Source organism: Pteropus medius, unplaced genomic scaffold (genome assembly GCF_902729225.1).
Source record: "Pteropus medius unplaced genomic scaffold, Ma_sr-lr_union100, whole genome shotgun sequence".
Taxonomy (NCBI): Eukaryota; Metazoa; Chordata; class Mammalia; order Chiroptera; family Pteropodidae; genus Pteropus; species Pteropus medius.
In genome coordinates, this window is record NW_024349519.1 from 14786698 (window position 1) to 14811617 (window position 24920).

General features: G+C 34.3%; 1 protein-coding gene and 1 pseudogene across 6 annotated transcripts in view; one reads left to right on the plus strand and one right to left on the minus strand.

Moving 5' to 3' along the window:
* SOX5 (SRY-box transcription factor 5) overlaps window positions 1-24920 on the plus strand; it is a 907668-nt gene that overhangs the window by 19806 nt on the left and 862942 nt on the right. The gene's annotated exons all lie outside the window — the stretch shown is intronic.
* Window positions 6190-6306, minus strand: LOC120618748 (uncharacterized; annotated as a pseudogene).

The window sequence follows — 24920 nt, forward strand, 5'->3', positions numbered from 1 at the left end:
TTCTCCATCTGCAGTGGAACCGCAGCCAATATGCGAATTTTTGTGAAAACCCTTATGGGGAAGACCATCACTCTTGAGGTAGAACCCCTGGACACAAAAGCAAATGTAAAGGCCAAGATCCAGGGTAAGGAAGGTATTCCTCCTGATCAGCAAAGACTGACCTTTGCTGGCAAGCAACTGGAAGATGAACATACTTTGTCTGGCTACATTCAAAAAGAGTCTACTCTTCTCTTGTGTTGAGACTTCGAGTTGCTGCTAAGAAAAAGAAGGCTTATACCACTCCCAAGAAGAAAAAGCATAAGAGAAAGAATGTTAAGCTGGCTGTCCTGAAGTACTGTAAGGTGGATGAGAATGGCAAAATCACTGCCTTCGTCAGGAGTGCCCTTCAGATGAATGTGGTGCTGAAGTTGTTATGCCTACACTTTGAGAGACATTGTTTGTGGCAAACATTGTCTGACCTATTGCTGCAACAAACCGGAAGACTAGTAATTGTATATGGGTTAATAAAAGATATGAACTAACATTTTTAAAAAATAAATAAAAGCAATGGCAAGTAATTAAAAGGTTCAGATTTGCATTTTAAAATGATCACTCTGGCTGATTGAAAAATGGAATGGAGGGTACATAAGTTATGTAGTGATTAGAGTAATCTAACTAAGGAATGTTGGCCTTGTCTGGAAAACTATTCATTCTACCATTTTTGAAGGTCTCATCCTACTACATGATTAATGGGTTCTCAAAATACCTGAGGAAAAGCAGAACTTAATTTATCACAGGTATAAATCTTTTCAATACCCAGGAAGGCTTGGAAACGGTATTTTCTATACTGCACTTTGCTTACCATTTTCTCCTTTTATTTTTGTATTTTATATTCATGATTTCAGCACATCATGTTTTCAAGACAATAGGAAAAAAGGAAAAGTCATTCTTTTAAGCTTGTACCATGCTATTGACTTTCTTTGAAAAGACAGCGAGTGTGTTTGTTTTATCACTATGGGTCTAAAAATTAACCATGAAACATCATTCTCTACTTCTAAATTATGTTTAACAAAGAAATGCTTTATTGCAACTTCATCAATAATTCAAATGTAACTTAAAAGAAAGTAGGGCAGCAGAAGGAAAAAAGCACACTTGTTCCATAATTGAGTCGATTAAATAGTATTGAGTCCCATTGTCATATTTATATTGATGAAACAACTTTTATAACTACAAAGAGTCTAATAAGAAATAACACCTCAGAATTATAAGGCAATGTCATAGACATTTCTGCATTTTTTTTTTGTATTGTAAAATACAAATGGTGAAAGCAACCTTTTACTAGAGTGCAATAATGAAGAAACAGCTTTTGAAAGGTACTCTTATTGGGATGTTAGTAGTTTTCAAGGCTGTGCAGTAATGCCCAAGCTATTTTGGAACTGTGCATACATTAGTGTTCTGGTGCAGCATGATACAATAATGTGCGAAAAAGTATACAATCACACCTTGTTTAAATTTGCAGTTTTTTTTGCATAATCCCACAGTGAGCTTTTGTCAGGTTTGACTGTATATGGGAGAAAAAAGTTTATAGGAGCTTATAGATAGGGGTTGGATGTAAATATCTGACTATGAAAAATAAGGATTTTTTTATTGTGCTCTTTTGAAGGATCAAAAGAGTTAAGTTTATATTATATATCATATTTTGCAAACTGACCTAAGTTAGTTTCACCCAGTAGAAGCTTCAAACTTTACGTCTATATTAAATAAAAATGTATATCTGCGTGATTTCACATTTATAGAGTATAAGTAAAAAGTACAGAGTTTGGTTTTAAAAACAATGATCACACTATAGTTTATACATTCATATTAGTGTTGTTTTTCCAAATTGTCACCCAGAGAAGCAAAACCCTGATTCCAACGATGCCCTTGTTCAAAATATTAGGAAAACTTCCTCTCAGAATTGTCTTTTGAATCATTCGTGAGCCTGACTAAAACATCCATTTTACTACTTTCTGTCCGCATTTTATACCAAGATTCAGCATCCTTTTTTATTCACCAGAGTTGGCTATAAATGTCTCTCTGAAATGATGAAAATGGCCCAAATTGACTTTCAAATTATGAAATTTGTCACCATTGAGGATGTTTAGAAGTATGTATACATACGTGTGTTACAGACTTAGAAAGCAGTTTCAAAGAGAGGTAGAACTAGTGTGAGTAATGGCTGATTAGAATGAGTGGTTGTTCTAAGGTGGCCACCATTTGGATGATATGGTATGTTTGTTTAAAAACCAGTCACATTACTTTTTAATGACATTGTATATTAGTTTTTACAACGTATACAAAGAAAAATGCAAATATGTCTTTTAGAATGCAAAGCCAAAATACCTTACACAATTAGTAGCATATTTTATTATTAAGACAATTAAAGGATTAAGCAACTACGATGTAATCCTATGCTGGCAGATTCTTCAGATAATGGTCCTTACGTGGGAACATGTCTGTAAAATTTTATTTTATTTAAATACTGCCACTTACTGTCTGATTTATAAGTATATGTATTTCTATTAGCATCTTACATAATTTATATTTACATGCCATTTGAAAGTACTATTTGTCAACTGAAATGAAAATTTCAGTTGACCTCTTCTTCATATGTAATTGACCCAGTTTTTGGTACTATTAGTGCTTGTTTTCTTAACCATCAGTAAAGAACCCAAATAGTTACGTATGCTTGAAATGTAAAATAATTAGATTGAATTCCAAATATTTTCTTAATTTAAGAAACCTGTGACCATTCAGTACGGCTCACACAGTGTTTATGTGTGGAGTGATTTATGAATAAAATGAAAATGAAGTAGTAATGGACATGTACAAAACATGAGCCCTTTACCTCCACTTTGACCATGTTTTTGTGTTCTTTTGTAAATGGACAGGAAATGAAAGAAATGATTGCCAGAGAGACTCAGTTGAGTAGTTTTTATTTTTTGAGCATTAGAATTGGAATTAGTGCTGTCTAATAGGAGAGCAAAAAATTCAGTGTAACTTTGATGTGACTGGTTTTTGTTACCCTGTACCCTGTAGTTTCTGACTTCCAGGTTTGGGCATTAATAATAGGGGTCTAGTTGCCTATATTTTAAGGATGTCTTAGTAGCTCTTTGAAAATTGATAGATTGAGGTGAAAACCGGTGTTTGAATATGAAGACCTGGTATATACATTTGCATTACTTTTCAGTCTGGCTAACTCACCTTTGGAGATAGTAAAGATTTGTTGTTCAACGTGCTATGTAATTTGTGTAGACTAATTTGTGTCTTACTCATTCTTTTATCCTGGTTAACTGTATTAGAATTCTTTTTTTTTTTTTTTTTCTGGTTTCATAGAACTAAATGGGTTTTCTTTTCCTGAATGCTTTTGTCCTTGACTACTCTAAAAATTCTAAAGCACAGCATTTATGCAGAAATTATTCCAGACTAGTAGCTACTACCTTCTCATTAAACACCTTAGTTTGTATTAATGAAATGGGATGCTGTTTCATTTTTGGAAAAAAAAAAAAATGATTTTCCTGAAGGGAGGAAAGGTTTTGAGGGACTCAATAAAACTAAATATGTTCTGCACCTTTAGTTGTTATGTTGTTACATGACTTTATTTTACTTATTAACTGTCATGGATTTTGACAACAAATGTCATTTTTGGAATTCCATTGACGGAAAGTATAACATTGTGATGATGTTCATTTGCAATATAATTGTTCATTGACAATTTCTAAAATCTGTAATAGATTAGAAAATTAAATCCCAGTACCTTTTTTGTTCCTCATTAGTTTCAGAAAAGTAGTTTCAGAAACCTTGTATTATAAATGTATTACAGTACTACTTACCAAAAGTTAACAGTTTTATTCTCGTAGGAGTTAGGCTAGTAAATAATGTTTATATAATCCTGATTAACATTTTTCCATGACTGAATTTTGAGTGGAAAACTTTGTTTCCTAAAAGGCTCTAAGTGAAAAAAAAAATGTAGGGTCTCCTAAGTGAAAAAAATATATAGGGTCTGTCTTCTGATTGTGTGTAGTGTGTGTGTGTGTGTGCGTGCGTGCGCGCGCACGCGCGTATGGGTTTAGATCCAGATTAATACCAACTAATGCCAACATCTGGCAAAGAGATGGAGATCTGGGAATTTGTTGTTTGAAACCCTGGGACAAAGTGTTCTGATTTGACTAGCAAACATAGCTGTGGACTTGAACTGGAATCTTCAGGGGCAGAAACGTCTTAAGTGTCTGGAAAATTGGCCTGTTGAGTCACCATGAAGGCACTAAAACAAAACTAATTTTAAGCAGGTCAAAGTTCAGTGATTCCCTCTGGAATTCAAACTTTTTTTGAGTCTCATGTTTAAGTGAAAAGGGTCAAAGTTGACGCACTGTTACAATGTTTTGAATGCTTTCCCTTAAGAACAGCCACCCAAGCTGGGATTAGCATGAGGAACTGCAAGGCTGGCACTTGAGCGTCTGGGTTAAAAATATTTTAAAGCAGTAAATGCAGTCAGTTCAGAGAGATCCCTGGGAGCCTTTCTATTCAAAAATGTGTGAGCTCAGGGCAGTGACTGCAATGTAATTTAGGGCAGTCTGCTTCATAGCCTAGGAGAATATTGCTTTCTGCTAATGTTCCATCGGAGGATGGTAGGATAGTAGTAATTTTAGAAGGTGGTATTCCTGTTTATCTTACATAGAAAACTTAAGAATAAATGAAAAGACACATCAAGTGAACAAAAAATGTAACTATGGAAAAGTACTAATGATTCTGAATTTGAACTGAACAGATACAAAATCATCATGGGTGTAGGAATATTTTTAAGGTGGAAGCTACGGCAAAAGCAACTTCCCAGGGAATGGACTGCACAGGTATGTGACAAATATCGTGTGTGACAAATAGTCTGCAGAAACTTTCAAGAAACTGCCTTGTCAACAGTGAGGTGCTTTAACTATGACCAGATGCAATGTCGAATATTTGAATCGAGGAATTATTTTAGAAAGTGGAAACAGAAGATTTAATTTCAGTGACTAGCATTCAGATGATAACTAGATATGCTGGGGATGCCTAGTAATTAACTAGTCAGAATTCCTTGAATGAGATTGTATTGGGATCCTATGGTGGCCTCACCCTGAAGTATGTGATGCCAGGACTTTCGATGTTAAAATATTATGTACTGCAGCTTAATGTGATTAACTAGGCATTTTACTCAGTCTGAAGATCTTGTTGCTGAATAGAATGAGACCTAAACAACATTCTTAGACATTAAAAAGAGCCTATCATTTTATGGGTTGTGTCTAGGAAAGGGGAGAGGAGCATTTACTCTGTCTTCAAATTTAGAGACTGCTAAAAACTCTGAGCAGCTATGAAATTTGGCTGGTATCCATAGTCTGCTCAGCTCCCTATAAAACTTTGGTTGTTCTTATTAGCTATTTTATTTTTCCATGATACCAGTTGCAGAATAATTCCGTTGCTATTCATCAGAAGCCTGTGATACTCAGTCTGAAGAAGCTTCAATTATTTAGTTATTTATTCAGTAAATATCAGTTATTCCAGTTTGAGACAATACAGTTTGCATTGTGTTTACTGTGTCTCAAGAGAGATGAACTCAGTCATGCCTGTTTATTTTAATGAGATAAGCCAGACACATCTAATAATTTTTACCAAAACAGAGACAAAATGCGTGAGGAAGAAGGAAAAGTCAAGTTATTATTGTATGAGATATTATTATATGTATTATTTTATGACTGTTATGTAATAAATCTCTCTTGTACAATTTATAATACAAGAAAGACCTGAGTTGAGCTGAAAGCTGAGATGTCATGCATGTTCTATGTATTTCCTTTACTAATATTGGTTAATAGAAAGTGGCCTTTTATTCGGATTCTAAAAATTCAGTTATATTTATAATTATTAACATTATGAATGCTACTTATTTTAATGTGATGAAGGAAGACGAGTAAGAGAGAATCAATAGTACAGAGGTTAAATTTTAAAAAGTAAAAAAAATGTTTTCAAGAACCAGTGCACTAGGATTATGATGAGGAGCAGTAGTTTTAGAGTAAGTTTTTATTTTTTATTTTTATTTTTACTTTATTTTTATTTTTTTATTTTAGACGAGGCAACCCTTGGTTGACCTCACAGATTGCAAGTACCTTGTCAGCTTACAATCCCTTATTTTTTTGTTTTTTACTCCTGCAGCACCTGGTCTTCTTAGGTGTCCCCATCCAAGTACTAACCAGGCCTGACCATGCTTAGCTTCCGAGATCAGATAGGATCGGGCTTATTCAGGATAGCATGGCTGTAGACGAGATTAAGTTTTTAGATTTCTCTGAATCTTAATTATGGACCAGAAGTTTAAGTTTTGGAGCAGGAAATTTTGAAAACAAAATTTATTTACTATCTGAACTATATGAAGAAATAGTTAGAAACATTATTATATTCAATTTTTTAATTTATTTCAACATGATGAGTTAATAGTTTTATCACAAGTGACCTTTAAAAAAATAGCTGTTGCTCTGAACTTTTGTCCCTCTCCATGTCTTTGCAAGGAGAGCTTCGAAGGGAAGAGTCTTAAATCTGTCTGATAGTAAAACATCCTGATCCGTTTTCGTTTTCCTACGTCTCCAGGCGTTGTCAGCTGTTAAACTTGTGCTAGCTGACTGCTGGCTCCACATGCTGTGCTGATCCTTTTGTTTAACTGGCATTTCTTTTAGCTTCCCCACTTAAACTAGCTATCCAAATCTTATAGGTCAACCAGATAGTTTGCCTTATCGTGAGCTCACCTGAAACCTCTTCTGAGGTAGGGCCTATGATTTCATGACAAATAGTCACCTCAGTGGGGAGCTGCAGAGCTCACCTCTATCTTCCAGGGGTTAACAGTAACCTATAATAATAATTTGGTGACACAAAATGCTTCTTTTTATGCATTACCTATTTCCAGACACCTAATTTAGGTTTGTATCAAAATGGTATCACAAACAGTACAGCTTCCTGCTGAGAAGCAAAGTGCTACTGAGAGACTTTCTGTTTTTCTTTTGGTGGCATCTGGGAGGGGTGAGGAAACACTAGTGGGGGGCTGGAGGGTGTGAAGCAATTGTCAGTCGCTTATAATGTAGCTGGAACAAGCTGTGGTGGAGAATAGTTTTCAAAGGGAGAATAGCTTTATGGAATTGTATCAGGAACTGAACTTTCTTCTGTTGTACTTGATATGAGGCAAATTTTAGAACAAGGAAAACAGCAGAAGTGGTTGCAACAAATACCTTATTTTTCTGTTATTTTCATACTTCATGCTCTACCAACAGTGACAGCACCTACCCAGGTGTAAATACAAACATAATAATACAGTGTTGGGAAAGTTTTAAACTTCAAGAGTCTGTTCAAAGTTTTAATTCCTCATCACAGAATCCCTGCCTGTGCCAGAGTCAGTCCAATCAGAAGAGCAAGCAAAGTTAATCTGCCAGCGTGTCCCATCTTTACCCTTTTACTCTATTTTTAAATCGCCAGTACCTACTCCAAACATGCTAGGCTCTTCTGTTGTCCTAGTTCTTTTCACAAAAGAAAGCAAATGCAAATTTATCTTAATTTTTCTTAACTATACCCAGGAGTATTGGTACTTTAAATAGAAACTTATGAAGGGTTGTTTTTTCCTAAGTGTTTAGAGTTTCTGACTCTGCTGGTACTGTGAGAGGGAATATATGACAATATTATTTTTTAGAAGGGGTCTCCCAGTGAGCCCCCAATTCATACCTCATAGGCTAAATTACCATTAACTAAGCCAGGAGCTAATTTTAGCCCAAATATGGGATGGTAAATGACCTGCGTTTTGAAAATTCAGAGATAGAGGTATTCGTGCATTTCCATGTGGTTTAAACTCCATGGCAACTTTCAGCTTTGGCCTTTGCCTTAACTGCCCAGTTTTTGTACCTGGTAAAGGGATGGGAAAACCTCAGGCAGTTGGGCAAATTGTCAAGAACTGCATCCCAGAACTTTAACTCTGGCTCCCGCTTCAACGTTTTGCTCTTGCATGTTTTCTGAGAGTGCAAGGTTTTTCTTGGCCTGCTGCTTCCCCAAGCGGCTAGCCCTCAGCCTCTTCCCTGTACTCTGGGGATATGTTCTCAGAACGCCCATTTCCCAGCTGCCCCTGGGAGCACCACAAAGGAGCAGCTGTCCTTGCTTTCCCACTCCGCCTCTAAGGAGAGGCTTGGGTGCAGGCTTCTGTCACATACTTAATCTGTGCATCTCAAGCACAGTTTGCTCAACTCTGCATTTTTGCTTCAGTGAAAACATGTTGAACGTATTCATATAGGTGTTCATCTTGGGGTTACACTACCACGTAGGGGTAATAGGTGTGGTTTCTCTTTTCAAGGACTGTTTTTAAGAGTATTTAATGGCTATTGGAAAAAGATTAATTTTAAAAAATGTGCCGTAACATGCTCGTGGCATTCTCTTTGATTCTTTAAAAAGCTGTGTAAAAACCAGAATTTTAGGAGTTTCTACCATAAAGACTGCTTTCAGACACATTGTATCTATTTCCTGATTTAACTGACTGCGATTTATTTTGTAAACGTTACCCTCTCAAAGCAGGAAGACTTTCTACCACCATTGTCTAGAGTTTGGTCACTTTTTTTAGGGATTACTCAGATCTTCCTTGTAATAGCAGCTCCCTGAAGAAAAGCAAAAATAACAAAATAAAATAAAGTAAAATAAAATAAATAAAATAACAAGCTTCAACTGCAGCTTTTGTCCCATTTAAATTGCAATGGATAATGTTGAAAAATTGTAAGTGGGGTGATGATGTAAGATAGACTTTTAGCTCTCTTTTCAAAGTTTCTTCCAATTTTTGTGCTTATTTCAAAACCTTTACCTAGAATGAGAAGGCATTCATTTTGTTTAATGTCCTTTGTCTTTGTGTTTTTTAATTTTTTATTTATTTATTTTATTTTATTTTTTTTTATAATGATTGGTGGGTAGAAATGTGCCAGGGCCATGCTTTGGGATCTGAGCCTCCTTTGGACCCCATAGGATGTCAATGGACTCATTAGGATTTAGCCAAGTTTTATGCATTATTCATAATATACATTCACAGCGTGCACACTAACGACCGTCTCCTGTGTCTGCTTAGTCAGAACCATTTGCATGCTGTATTATGGAACCATAATACAGAATGCATTTAGCCACATTTTCTGTATTATCCTTAATACATAGTCATCATATTCTGTTATGGGTATGTGGTGAATGTGTTTAAACAATAGCATGCACTTCTACATTATGATTCCATAAAAACAAATGTATAATAAAACTCTTGATGGAAGTAATTATTGCATATGTGCAATAATAGTTTCTAAAAAAGCCTTCATATTATTTCTAGTTTGCTTTTATTGTTTGATTATCTAGTTATTTGTTTTATGTTGTTTTATGCCTGCTGGACTGATGTCCTGAAAATTTTAATTTTGAAAACAGCATACCTTCTTTATCCCTCTCATATCTTACTTCATTAGTTTCCCTAAATGAGTATTTAAAAATATAATATTTAAAAGAGACCAAATGATTAAGAAAAGCATGTTTCCTAACTACCAATTAAAGATCTGTAGGGTATTTGTTATAAAGAGCCTATGTTCCATGTAGCAACAAGGACTGTGTTATATATGTAAGAAATTAACATTGGATTATAAAGATCAAATTATCTTAGAAATCTAAGAGAGATTCTGAGTTCTAAAGTCAACAATGATGTTAATTCACTTATGGAATTGCCACTTTATCTTTTTATCTCAGACATCTTGCTTGCAAAATGGAAATGACTGCTGTTTAATAGGATATCAGATACATTGTCTTTTTTTTTTTTAATTAATTTGGAACAGAAAGAAACAATCTAGAAATGTACCTCTGTGTCACAGATGTGAAGAAAACAAAGAATTTATTTAAAACTTTAAATAATAATTTGTTGAAAAGTTTGTTATGATATAAATCTTAGGTACAGAGTATAGTAAAAGTATTCATTGAAATTAAATTTTTTTTTTTTTTTTGATACTGTTACTGATGGTTTTTCAATAGTTTGAAGTCATCTGGCTCCTGGTTAGCTACTAGTAAACTCATTTTAGAAAGTTTATTTTGAAAACTCTACAAATCATTTTGTGTCCTCCAAATCTAGTGCTTTTACACATGACCACTTTTTATTTCGTTATGAAACCATTTAGGAACAGATTTGGACTTAGAAGCATACAGAATTTGGTAGTCTTAGTTTGAAGGGCCATTAGTCTTTTTATTGATAATGACACTTTTAACAGTAATCTCTTTTACTTGCAATCAGTCTTACGAAATTTATGTTTTGCTAGAGATTATTGGTGAATTTGATTCAGATAAATGATATCACTGAAAATTTGAAGTGGACCCACTTGATAATGTTGTAAATCATCTTTCTCTTGTCTTCCCTTTTCAGCAAGCTTGATATTAAGCATGCAGATAAAATGGTGCTTTTAGTAGTGTCCATATTCTTCGGGAATCTAGATGAAATAGACACTTGATACAAAATCTGACTGATATCTTTTCTGCTTACTTCAGTATATTATTCTCTATTTCCCCATTGATTTTCACATGGTTGTTTGGGTCATGACTGAGAGTTGAGAAGGCAAGAGATTAAAAAACTTCTGGTTCTAGATATAGTTCCAGATGTGATGGATTGAATTCCAAGTAGCTAGACTTGAAAGTAAACCATATAAGGATATGGCTTTTACCAAAACCTAGATATTTTGGTTGTCTGGAGTAATATGAGTTTGTCAGAGAAAGAAACATAAATTGAGTATTAGTGAGGTAGATAAAAGGGTTCACTCCCTTAAGTAGATGCTTTTCTGAAATATAGAGAGGGGAAGTATCTCATTGGCTTCTGTTTTTAACAAGCTGTATTTTTTTCTACTTTGATTTTATACTTCCTCCCAGTAGGATTACTTAACAAAGTTGATCACTTTGTCCAACTTTTATTGCCAATTTAAATAGTTCTTCTGCACAAAAATATCCTCGTATTAATTTTGGTTATTTTTTTTCCTTCAAAAAATTTTAAAAGCCATTAATCCCCAGTGTATATGTTTGGGTGAAATGAAATGCCTAAAAATATTTTGTTTATATTTTTTACTTATTAAGATACATTTATAAGTCAAATTACTAGAAACTAATTCAATTTTTTAAAAATAAACATTTTTATATAAAGGATTTTCAATGTAATTCAGTGTAGTTACTTTCAAGGCTATATACTTCTTTCAGATATTTCAGAACACCTCCTTTGGAGCTGCTGTAGAGCCTGAGGCATATTCTTTTGATAACCTCAGAGTGGGCAAATTTTCTAACTTTGAAGAAAGACTTTATGCTTCAAAATAGTCAAAAGAAATATTTGAGCCAAGTCTGGTATATAAAACAGGCAGATAGTCAAAAAGGGAGTGGGAGTGGAGGGCGGCACAAATTGTGGAACTAAAGTAACAGGTCTGTTTTCTTCGTTCCATCATAAACTGAAGGATTACAAAATGGGGCCTCCAAAGATGTTTTAAGCAACAGTAGCAACAAGGAGACAGGGTATGTAGTTTCTCAAGTTTGGTTCTTTGAAGGAACACTTATTTGTCTGTAAAGTCTTAAGATATGGTTTAAAACATTTAAAGTACATTATATTACTTTATAGTTATACCTTACTTATATAATCACAATAGATTTCATGTCTTTTTGTGTTCATGTGTTATAACTGATGTGCAAAAATGTCTCCATTTTTAGATTGCTGTGCCCACTTTTTCCAAATTATGAAAAATGCAGTCTTTCAAAACCATTACTTCTGAACAAGATAAATTGTTGAAATGAAAAAATAATTTTGATGTCTTTTTAGTTTTTCAGGTTAATTTTTCAGATAATTAAATATTTCCAGAGTCTAAATATCTTAAGTAAGTTTTTTTCCTGCTTAATATTGGTCAGAGGTTGCTCAATTTTCATAATAATAACATTTATTTCAGGAAGTTTCTTCATTTGAGCTTATTTGTTGTCTTTTAAAGACCAATCTGGCTGCTCGTATACTGGTCCAGTTGCTTGCAAATAGATTACTTCCATAGGTAAACAGTAAGAAATGTAAACAATTATATATACAGCTTCATGAGTAGTTTCCATAGTAATAAATTAAAAAGACCATAATTTTGGAGATTTATTTAAAAATAAAGTGGACATTCACCAGGTCATGTGATTTTCATTTTTCAGTAGATCTCAAATATCACCATTCCCGATTCCCTCATTTTGATAACCCCAGAATTCCTCGGAATGCTTCACTACCAGGAATATTAGAAGGCTTGATATAAACAAGAAAAGGTTCAATAAGAATGTTGGATTCAGAGAAAAAAGTTGAGTCCTATTTGATCTTATTGCAGATCATTTGAAAACTCAAATTACTTAAGGAATTGCAATTTTTTTGAGAAGAGTTAAGAAATAGAATACTTTTCCTAGTGAGTTGGCTAAAGGGGGGAATTCAAATTAATGTGCATACTAAAAATGAGGTTTAGATTAGTTTGCATAACGTATTAATTGTTTTTTTTTCAATTTCAATGCAGTTGGATTTGGCTTTGTAAATAATTTTTGTTGCATCCATAATAATGCAGCGAGTTTACCACAGATAAACTTTTAAAAGTACCACAGCATCCTGGCAGTTTTAATAGATTTTAAGTTTTCTTTATCTTAATATTTCTGTCTAAATTTCAATGACATATTTTTTTGTTTACCTTTTAAGACCCTATTCTTTTCTCTGTACAATTGCACATTGCTATCGCAATCTCTAGTCCAGAGAGTACTCTCATTTTAGCTAAATTAGGAACGTTATCCTCTGTCTTTCTCCCTCTTTCCATTATGTCCTTCCTTTCTCCCTTCTTTCTGTTTTTCTTGTACTTTAAATCCTTAGGTTAACTCTTATCGCATATTGGATACAATTGGAGAAGGGCAATAAATATTGGCTTTCTAGGAAAGTTCTAAATATTATTTTTAAAAGGCTTTTTTCTAGTTTTTAGTGGCTTAAACATACGTACCCACTAGTCCTATAATACCCCACCCAGTTTTGTACTGTTACTTCAGAAATAGCGTGGCAGGGCGAGGATCTAAAGCCATGATTTGGGTTTTCTTTATTGAGGCCACTGAATTTCTCTGAATTTCTCTTTCCTCACCTGTAAAATTGGGTTTAACTCATAGGATTTTTGTAAGAATTAAGTAACTCAGTTATATGAACACATTTGTAAACTGTAACAGTCAAATAGATATAGTTGTTCATTCCTTGATTTGGTGAAATGCAGAGCAGAAATTTTTGTTGACGGATTTATGATCTTTTTTATATGTCGTACACCTTTTGATGAAGTTCAAACTTTATCACTTTTCAGCTGGAATGACAGTAATCCCACAAGTTTAACCCCTGGAAAAAAAATACAAGGTCTGTTTTTGAGTTATGTTCATTTTGGTTGTTCTACAGTTTGGAAGAGTTTTCTGATGGTACCACTGAGTGTTGACAGTACCTACCATGACCTTTATACTTGAACTCTTCTAAGATTCTGCTTCTTGTTTTATTTTTTTTTTCCTTGAGTAATGGAAATATAAATTTAGTTCAGGCCTAGGGGATGATGTGTGTATTTTCTTTTTGTTAATAGGTATGTGGTATATAAATTGAGTATTTATATCTCATTATTTTGATAACATGCTACAAAGATCCCAGTAGCTGTGTTTAATATTTGTTTTAGGAAATTTGCCACTGTAGACAAATTTATTTTAGACTGACTTCTCTGAAAAAACAGTGAATTAAATGGCAGGGAAAAAACCCAACGTGGTAAAGTAATGTGATATATTTTCTGAGTTCATGGAAGACATTTATAATTTTTCTTTCCTCAGAGGGTTTGTTTTTCTCTCCATATTCATTGCTTGCTTCTATTTTCTGTGTAGTAACTGGCCTCTAGATGTGGGATTATACTTATAATTCTCAGTGAAGTGATAAGGTCAAATAATTCTGGGTGTTGGTTGGTGGCACCTCCCTTCTGACCTTAGACAAGCCACTTTATCTCTTTTCTCCTTCATTCTTTTTTCTTTCCTAGCTTGTCAAAGAAATAGTGATAACAGTTCACAAGACTGCTCAGAGTAGTAAATGAGATAATATATATATATAAAAGCTCAAATGTTCTTAAATCGAAAAGCGGCATACTAATACCAACTATCAAAATACTGAATATTTGCCTACCAAAAGAGAAAAACTATAATGCCCAGGCTTTCAGGAGTATTTTGCAAAAAATTTTTCAAGATTTTAAATCGGCTGGTGGAAATAGAATTTTAGAACTGGAACACTGTTCCGTAGCCTATAATTCTTCCTCCAAATCCACTGAAGGAAATTGAGGTCCAGTGATGCTGAGTGAGACTTTTAAGGTCACATAGATAAGTAAGGGAATTGATCTTAGTATTCAGGTCTCCTGTCTCCTGTATTCTGCACTCATAACGTGGCCGGACCTACCATTTGGCCTTCTTTAGGTGTTAAGATGTCTTTCAAGTGAGAGTGATATAATGCCATTTACCCTTCCCTCAGAAATGAAGGACTCTGGAGAGGAATTTTCCTTTTGCTTTCTTTTTCCCCTTGTGGTTATTGACAAAGCTTGGGATCATGTTGAAACTTGTTGCAACCACCAGGAAACTCTTTCAACTTTTAATAGTTATCACCCTGCTACTAATTAACAAGTAGCAAGCATGATTATTTAAGTACTAAGTTGGAAAGACTTGTCAGACTTTAATATTTAGATGAGAAAAAGACCTCCAGCCATGAAAAAAAAAAATCCCTGTTGATATTTTCCATAAAAGGGGATGTACAGTTTAAAACCAGCAGCGCCGACTCTGCCACTTTGTGTAAATGAGATCCTGAGAAATGGCTATGAAGAGAGCATGTTAGTCATGGCTTACATTAACACACAGTGTCCCCTCAGATTCGTTGGCTTCTTTCTCATGAAAATGCTGCATAATAAGCTATCGGGAGGTTATTCTTTCCCTGTGTGTTCCTGAAATAAAACAAAAATAATATAAATTATTAAACTTGCATTTATAGAAGTATGTGATAAGGACAGCTTTTTTGTGCATGAGCGTTTTGCAAGTATCATCCATTTAATTCAAATAAGTAACATGCCTCAAAGGAAAAGTAGGTTTTAAAAATCATGTCAACTTAATTCACCATTTCTAAAATAATTGACATTTACACTTATAACTTGTGGTGACTCACTCACACTCTCTCTCTTAAGAGAAAAAAAATCTTTTTTTTTTTTTCCATAAGAAAAAAAAAAGAAATCAGTAGGACATTCAGTTCTGAGAAACTGGTTGGTTAAATGCTCATGTCTATACGTATCCCCAGCTGCTCCAAGGTGAAGAGTTGGAACCATGTGATGGAAAATGGTGCTGGCTAATGTTACTGGAGCTTCTTGCAGAATGTCAGAAAATTCCCTTTATTTTCTTTAGATTATATTTAGCAACATTTAAAGAGACACAAATAATCTACAATAGAGAAAATGAAAAGAAATATAGCAGTAGAGTCTCTGTTACCTTTTGTGTTTTTTCGTAGACTTTGAAAACTGAATTGTTGACTCAGTGTCAAATCTAGAGGTTAGTTTAAGCCATGTCCCAAACCAGATCATACTAGTTTTAGTGTTCTTGTATATAGTCTTAGCAAGGACATTGATGCAACAAGTTTTAACTTTGCTATTCAAGTGATAATAACAAAAATATAACTACATTTACTATTTCACTGCTCTCTCCTCATATATTTTATTTATTTGGGTTATATCAATCTGGAATCTCAGTATAGTGAGAAACCTACTCTAAGCCGTTGTCCTGTATAGACATTATTTATCTGAGGAAGTTAAACCCTCCTAAAATGTAGCCCATGGGGTGGTGAATCAAGTACCTACTGTGTGCCATGTACTCTTTTTGGCATTAGAGATAAAGCAGTGAACAAAATAGACAGTCCTTGCCCTCAAGGAGGTTAAAATCTAGTGGGCATGATAGAAAATATAAATAGGATAATTTCATATGAAGAAGAACAAATAGCATAATATAATAGGGAATAGTTCTCAGAACCTGCTTTGGGTGGTCAGGGAAGAAGATGACATTACAATTTAGATCTGAATGATGAGAAAGAAGAAACTGCATGATGACCCCGGAGAAGAGGTTTCTCAGGAAAAGGAATAGCATATGCTGAGGCCCAGTGATGAAGGAATGCCTAGATTGTTTTGATGGGGAGAGACCCCTTTTCTCCTCTCACACTTGTTATACTTGTTATGCTTCCTCTCTCATCTGCACTCTTAGTTCATGATCTGGCTTCCTATTCCTTCTATAAAACTAAAGGGACAAGAAGAGGACCTCTCAAAACTTCTGTCACCTTGCACATACTCTACTTTCTCCTTGTTCCTATGTATAAACTGCTGGTGATCCTAGAAAAGGCTAACGCCTCCACTTATGCACCAGGTCCTACAGTCTGTTCCCTCTGGTCTGCTCATGTGTTACTCCACCCGTGTTTCTCTCTCTTTCCTGCATCATCAAAATTTCCCACTCTCCTAGATCCTTCCCATCAACCTACCAACTTGTTATTCTTACATCTTAAGAGGAAAAATACTCTTTTGATGCCACTCCTCTCCAGCTTACCCCACATTTGTCTCCATCTGTTTAAAGAATTCCTTGAAAAGTTGTATGAATTTTCTCCAAATTCTTTCTTCTCCTTTTCTCTCGAAACCACTCTGAAGAGACATTTGCCTTCATCATGCTGCGAAAACTACTCTTTATTCAACGGTGGCCTCTTGTTGCTACGCCCGTGATCAGTTGTCAGTTCTCACCTTGTCCTATCAGCAGCATTGGAGACTGTTTCTTATTCTTGTTGCCTCATAACACATTTTTCACTTGGCTTCTATTTTCTTGATTTTCCTTCTCCCTACTAGCTGCTGCTTTTCTGTTCTTTATTTGGTCTCTCTTCATCATTATAATCTCTAAACATTGGCATGCCCTAGGGCTTAGTTCTTGGACCTCATCTCTTTTCTATCAAAACAAAAATCTTTGTTAGTCTTCATCCAGTCTAATGGCTCTCAATGCCACATATACACTGATGACTTCTAACTCATATATCCAGCTGCCTACTTGACATCTCTTCCTGAATGTCTAATAGGCAATTTAATATAATAGCTACAAAAATGAGCTCCTGACCTGTCCCCACCCTGAACCCCCCGCTTCCACCACAGTCTTTCCCGTTTTATGGCAACTCCATTCTTTCAGTCACTCAGGCCAAATCCTTGGTCATCTTTAAGTTACTTTAACATCCTAGTCTCCTGGGGATCCTGTTTTTTTTCTACCTTCAAAATATATCCAGATTCTGACTGCTTCTTACCACTTACCACTTAGCTACCACCATAGTTCAAGCTATTATCATCTTGCATCTGGATTATTTCAACAGCCTCCTAACTGGTGTTTCTGCTGCCACCATTGCTCATCTCTAGCCAATTTTTAACACGTAGCCAGAATGACTGTGTTAAAATGTAGACAAATTATGTTACTTTTTCGTTCAAGGCCTCCAGTGATTCCATTTCTCTTACCGTAGAAGAGCGCCCTTTCTCAGATATCTGTGTGACTTGCTCTCCTTTTGTAGATCTTTATTCAGATGTATTTTCTTAATGGGTTCTTCCCTGTCCACCTACCTAAAATTTAATCATCCTTTCCACTCCTCTCCAAGAACACAGATATACTTCTTTCTCTCCCTTAGTGCTTCCTGCTTTATTTTTCTCCTTAGCTCTTACTGCCATTTTGAATTTGCTATATGTTTTCTTGCCTTCCTCAATTAGAATGTAAGCTCACTGAGAAGAGAAATGTATGTTTCTCTTCTGTTCATGGCTATATGCCTAGAACTTAGACAACTTCTCAGTAAAGAGTTTTAAATGAACGAATGAATATAAGAGCATTTTGAACCAGAGAAAAATTAAAGAAGTAAAAATTGTACAATGATTTAATGAGACATAATTTTATTTCTAGGGTCCTAGGATACAATACCACGTTCAGTTTTCCAGCTTAGCCTTGTTTCCTGGGCATAAACCAAGTTTAACTTTAAAAGAAAAATGGTTAAAAAAAAAATAAATATTTTTAGATCCTCTTTTGGAAGTATAATGATCATGCAAATCTTACATACTCATACCTTATTTAAAGAAGTTAGAAATATGTAAAAGAACTATAGAAGATTGCTGTATAAGTTGAAGAAATTTTGTTTCCTAAATATTAACACAAATATCATGTTAAAGAAGTAAAACAATTTAAAGTGATTTTTTTTTTTTTAAAGAACTTTCAGGTGTAAAAGACAGGCATATGGTTGAACAGAGATTGCCAATGAAATTGAAGATGATTAACATTCATTAAAACTTTAATTAACACCTTGGAAAATTCCATAAAATGATACTGTATGTAAATGACTATGTGTGATCTCTTCGAGCATTCTTTTACCTGTTTTACAGAGGGAAAAAAATGGATCACAAAACTGCTTATGATAATGATTTTCCCTAGCCCTGGGTTTGTTTCTGGTGTTGTTTACCAGTGTCAATCATGCCAATTTGAGCTGCCGGTATTCTAAATATATTTGGCTGAGATATGAGTGATTCTCTGTATTCTCTGGAGGAAAGGAAAACTACCTTTTAGTTTCTTATCACTTCTTTTTTTTTTTTCCAACATTTTCTGATTAAGTAACTATGAGAAAATTTGAGCTTTAATTTTCCAACTGATTTAAAATTAGGTTCATTTAAAAGCTGGTTAATAAAATTTGTGATCAGTAAGTCATAGATAAAATAACACTGAAAGTTGTGAGAAATTGATTTTGTGACAAATTCAAAACACTAAATTGCACTTTGTTCTATATGTTCAGACTGTATTGTCAATTTACTGCGGTGAATTCAGAGTTGTTTTCTACTTGAAAATAATGGTACTTGGTATAAATAAGATGTCAAAACTTTTGTGGTGGTACATTTACCATAGAATTTTGTTATTAATTTTTGAGTTCTGATAAAAGACAGCTTTTTAGTGTTTTGCTGAGAGAGTTGTGGTTTAATAAACAAATCTAAGCTTATATAAGCTTACCTATCTGTTGCTGATTTCTAAACTTGGGTCGGGGTGGGGGAGGCGGTAAAAAACATAGAAATATAATTCTGTTGATGGAAATTTGTTTTAGTTGTTATTAGATAACATGTTTGGTCAGGGTTAAAGACCCATTGGTGGTCCAGGGTAATCATTAAGGACATGAATTATTCTCCCAGGCTGTCATCTCTTGAGATCCTCAAGGACTGCAAAGGGTATATGACTCTCTCTTTTTTCTACTGTCTGCTTACAATTATTGCATTTAACTTCCTCTGCTTCTCTCTTTTGCTACTTTCTCCCTCCTCCCACTTCTTCTGTCTTATCTCCTTTCTGCCTTTCTCCACTGGGTTTTCCATGCTTCTGGCCTGTTAATTTGGTCATTAGAACCACACTCAAGTGATGGTCCTCATCTTATGAGCTTCATGGTCATGTTGGGTTATGAATGATTTTAGGTGTTCTTGGAGATTTCCATTTTTAGAAGCTATACAGAATTCATTAATTTGCCACTCAAAATGTTTCCTCTGTGGTCAAATGGCAGTAAGGAAAGGGGGCTAGAACTGGGTATTGCAACTGGGTATTGCAACATGGCTGAGGTTTGCAGAATACTTGCTACGTAAAGGAGAAATTATTGTGATTTAAATTACTAAGTGTGATTTTAAAGGATCAGTTTTAATATGATTGCTTTTGAAAGCTAATGTGTATTTTAGGTACAGTATTTAAGTTCCTCAGAATAATTTTTTTGTTCTCTCGTTTATTATTTAGCAAGTATTAAGATTTTTAAATCATTCTTCAGATTAATTTAAGGAGTTAAAGCATTGGAACTGAAATATAAAAGCTTTGAAGACAAAAGAACAAATTTATATTATTATTTTTATCTTTTCTAGTGTTAGGAGCCTAAATGTTTTGAAGCTGAAACATAAAGAATGGAAAAAGAAACAAAAAAATTACACTGAAAATACCAATTAAGCATGAATGTTGCCTGATTTATAATTCCATGTATAAAGATTGTAAAGAAGAAATATAGCTCACGAAGGATGAGATGCTCTAAAATTGTAATTCTGACTATATAATTGAGAATAATCCTGCTGAGAAAGAATAGGAGTTAAATAGAAGTTTAACTATGTCAGGAGCTCTTTGATAAACGAAGAATTTAAAAGAATATGTATCAAGACAAAAGAAAGAGTACAAAACTAGGGCTTTTTAAGAAAGGCAGGAACTATAGGACACTTAATGATCATGGCCATTCATTCATTCATTCATGCATCAACAAACATTTAGTGGGAAACTTTTGTATGCCAGATTTTCTTGTTTGCACTGTAGGTCCTAAAATATAAGAAGTCTTTGCCCTCAAAAATCTACTATGATAACATTGGACTATAATATTATAATTGACAATGGAAGAGCTCCACCTCTGTTTTCTTTCCAAAATAGAGAATGGAGATTCAGCAAACTTAAGTGGAGATGCAAGCCCAGGCTGGGATGAGGACTAGAGTTAGTACTTCTTAAAACGAGTTCAGGCTTCTAGTCCCAGACAAATGTATATTTGAGCTTACAAAAGAATTTACTCAAATAATTGTGAGAAAACATGTTGGATAAATAATAGCATGAGATATTTAGGTAAATTTGACAAGTAGAACAACTGAACTCATAGATAACTGATTCATGGATCAGCGTTAATGGAATATGGATTCTGACCTTGCCCTTGCTGTTGAGTATTTATCGACGACTTCAGTAAAAATGTGCTTACTAGATCTTCAGATGATAAATATCTTGGAGGGGTAGCTTATATATTTGATCAAATAATCAGGATTCAATTCTCAGATAAATGTAAAAGTAGTAATATAAGGCTAAAATGGTAGAGACTCTCTCGAGGGTAGTTCCTAGAGAAAAAAAGAATGTGAAGTTTAAATGGTTAATCAGGCAGTAGTTTGATGGTGCTATTAAAAAAGAAAAGCTTGGCTGATTACTGCAAGGCCCCATAAATAAACTTGACTCACTCTAGAGGCCTAACTAGGGACATCACAACTGTCTTCAGTTATTTGGTGTGCTCTCAAAGAACTGCCAGAAGAATAAATGATCATTTTAGCACTATGAAATGAAAAACCCTCAGAAAAACTAGAGCTGTCCATCAATGGAGAGAGGGCTCCCCTGCAAAGCAGTGAAAGGGCTAGGCCACTTAACAAGAATTGTTTTAGGGAATCTTTAAGGTTTTCTATCTTTGAAATTATGTAGTTCTGTAATTTCACAAACTTGTCATGACACTTTGAGACGATAAGAGGAATTTGCTCCAGGGGAAATAATATGCATGGGAGTGGGACATTTATTTTTAAAACAGATCAAACTCAGTGGCAATCCTGAAGACTGTAATTAAAAGTCAGAATGGGGAGTGGCTATAGTATTTCTCCCTCAAACATTCTTGTGCTATTCCCAGATAAGTACAAAAGTATGTCAAGAAACACAATGGGCTGAATTTGACCCCTAGTTTGTCGGTAAAAAGTAGAGATGTATTGGAGATCCCTTTAATTATTCCCTAATGTTCTGCTTCTCCTTTGATTAGAAGAAATACTTGCCAGGTTACAAACAAGAGGTTTCATTTGGGGAGCCAACAATCCTTGCCTTTGTATTGAGTTAAATATGGAGATTTCATCTGTAAGAAGAAACCATGTTTGGTTCCTAAGTACCTAAATACCATTTCTAACTTTGCTCAAATTAACCTCATTAGGCCTACCTGATATTTTTTCCTATCAAGTTAACACAAATGTCTCTGGGTAGATTACAGTTCTTGGTCAAACAGATTCTGCTTGAATTTAGAAATAACTTTGTCCACTGGGATCCAGGATTTGAGAAGACCTGAAAGATAACCTAATCTAGAATTCCTTATTTAACAAATGCAAAATTGAGTTCTGGAGCTATTGACTGACTTGCCCAAGGCAATTCTGTTTACAAAGTTAATATTAGAACCCAGCTCTGGTGACTTCCAGTGAATTCACATCTTTCTATTGTACCACACTCTTTCTTCTTTTAAACTATGTTAAAGGTAGGCATTGCATCAAGATGAAGAAGGAAAAAAGGAGCATATATCCACATTGCTTCCATTAATTTAAAGGTGTTATATTTAAATCTTAAGAAATATTTTTCAGTTTTATTAAAACTTGATCTCTGGAAATAAGGGTCAATTGTTAAACTTCTGGTGAAAACAGAAGGGATGAAGATAGGATTCTGTGGTTAATTTCAAAAAAAAAAAAAAAAATTTAGAGTTTATGACAGTCTTAGCGACATCCCTAAATTATGTAATTACTATTCAAGTAGTAGATCAAGTATCCCGTTTTAGGACAGCTTGTAAACTAGGCAAATCTAAAACATCTAAACAGAATGTCACTTCACCTAGTGTTGATTCAGGCTTCTGAACTTCTTGCAGAGAGGGAGGTCGGCATGCTTGAGTATTTTGCTGCAAACTCTTTAAGAGTTAAAATTTCTTTTCTTATGGTTCTTTTGTTTATTCTCTCTTGTGATTGGAATATAGATTTAAGTACTGGTACCTCACTGTTTTCCACAATAATTGACTCAACGTTGGATTTAATCACGATAATGGATTATCAGTTAAAATGAATTGCAGTGATCTTTTCAAAGTGGTTTTTATTGAGCAAACTCCTAAATGACTATCTGACTCACTAAAATTTATGATAAAAATTAGAGATGCCCAATAAATGTTTATTGAATTAATTCCATTAAGATTTTGAAAATTGAACTTATAAATTTTAAAAAATAATCTTTAGAAATAACCAAATTGATGCAATTTGAAGTGACTAAATTGTTTTGAACTGTTCCTAATCAGTAATTCCTAGGTTCATGCCATGTAAATTGACATAGAGATTTAACATAATGATAGGACGTTGGGTATTATGGGCAAAGAAATATGAATACATTACGTGGGAAGTGAACAGATTATCAAATTAATGTTAATCTAGAAAATTAAAAATTATATGAATTTAAAAAAATTAGGGTTTTCGAAAGTAGAATTCAAAGGAAATAATTTTTCTGGTTCATGTGACTTCAGGGAGGAGTACAGAGCAAAGGTAGGGGGAGTGGTTTAGAGATTTACTTGGAACAAAATAGTTATGGTAATTTATTGCATGTCTTCTGTATACCTAAGAAAGTATAAGTCACATTCTCTGGTCCTGTAGAATTTGTTTTTTTGGGGAGTGGAGACAGGGTAAGACACTCACATATGAAGCAATTTGTTATAACTGCCTAAGATTTGTGTGATTATGAAAAAAGGTACAATGCACTCTAAAGATTGTCCTTGGCTTTTGTTCCTTCGCGTCTCCTTCCAGACAGAAATACTTACTGTTCACCTTAAGTACTCATATCCTGGGATCAGCTCTTGACTGAGATTCACGTGTATAAGAAATTTTTTCTGGGGCAAGGTCCTCATCTCAGAATTATGCTAGTACCTGATACATGTTCCCTCTCTTTGGGTATCCTATCTTGTACTTAGACCCCTTGATTTTAATCCTGGCTAATCATCAGAATCACCTGTGGAGTTTTAAAATTCAGGCACTATCAGAATTTCTGGGGCTGCAGCCCAAACAAGAATATTTTTAAAAGACATGTACATGTGTTTCTGATAACTTTTAACTATCCAACTTCTGATGCCAGCATCTCATTTGCTTATCTACCTGATCCTTGCTTCCTGCCTGGTTATTCTCTTCCTGCCTATATAATGACCCCTCCTTTAGGTGTTTAACTTGTCTTAATCAACATTCGGGGGCATAATTCTTTTAAGATCATTAAAAAATTGAAAATTGGAATCAGTTGATTGAGTTATAGAGAACCAGACCTCAGTTAAAAATCTCTGCCATATGCATAGCATCTATTCTGGTCAGTGGATATGTATTTGTCCACTCCATTCATCCTTGTGTGGAAAATCCTATGTTTGTATCTTTATTGTGTTCTGTAATTGCTTCCAAACAAACTTTACTTACCTATGTGTTGACTGTAGATAGCAAGTTGAATAAATGTGTGTTTTGAGCATGAACATATACTTGTTTCTGTGGCTACCTGATTGTGAGATTAATTTGAGAAAAATGATGCCAGTCTATTTGGATAATTTCTCTAATGTAATAAACATAAAACTTCTTATTCACATGACAAGTTTCTTCATATTTATTCTTAAAATGGTATGTGAAGCCATTAATACAGATTAAGTGAAAAGAAATCGGATAATTTTTCACTAAATTTTATGGACGACATTCTCAACATTTATCAATAAAAGTAAGATTAGGAATGTCAGATTCATAGGCTGGTCTTTATAACTGTAAATGAATTTCTGGTTCCAATGTTAATGTACTGTCATTCTAACATGATTTAAATATTTAGTGTAGATAAGACCAAAGTTAACGGATTTGCTGGAATAACATGAATTAATTTTCTAGTTATTTGCTGGGCCAAGACCATGGTACCATATATAAGTGCAGAGCAAATAAAAGTGAGGGTCTTTATAGCTTGCTGATGAGAAATCAGCGCATTTCACATTAGTGCATCTTTCTGACTCCCCACAGATAAGGAGATTCAGAGCTATGTGCTTTCATGATTACTTGTTGGGTTGATGGCATTTTGGCTATCACTGTTAATTACTCTTTTTCTCCAAAGAATATTTTAAGGAATTTATCTATTAGTATTTCTTATATTTGTGAATTACTGGCATAAATAAATGCTGGGTCTGACATATCCCTTCACCTGTCATCTTTTATTTGTTGCCATACATGTCATGGTTATTTTTATGTTCATATGAGGTCCAT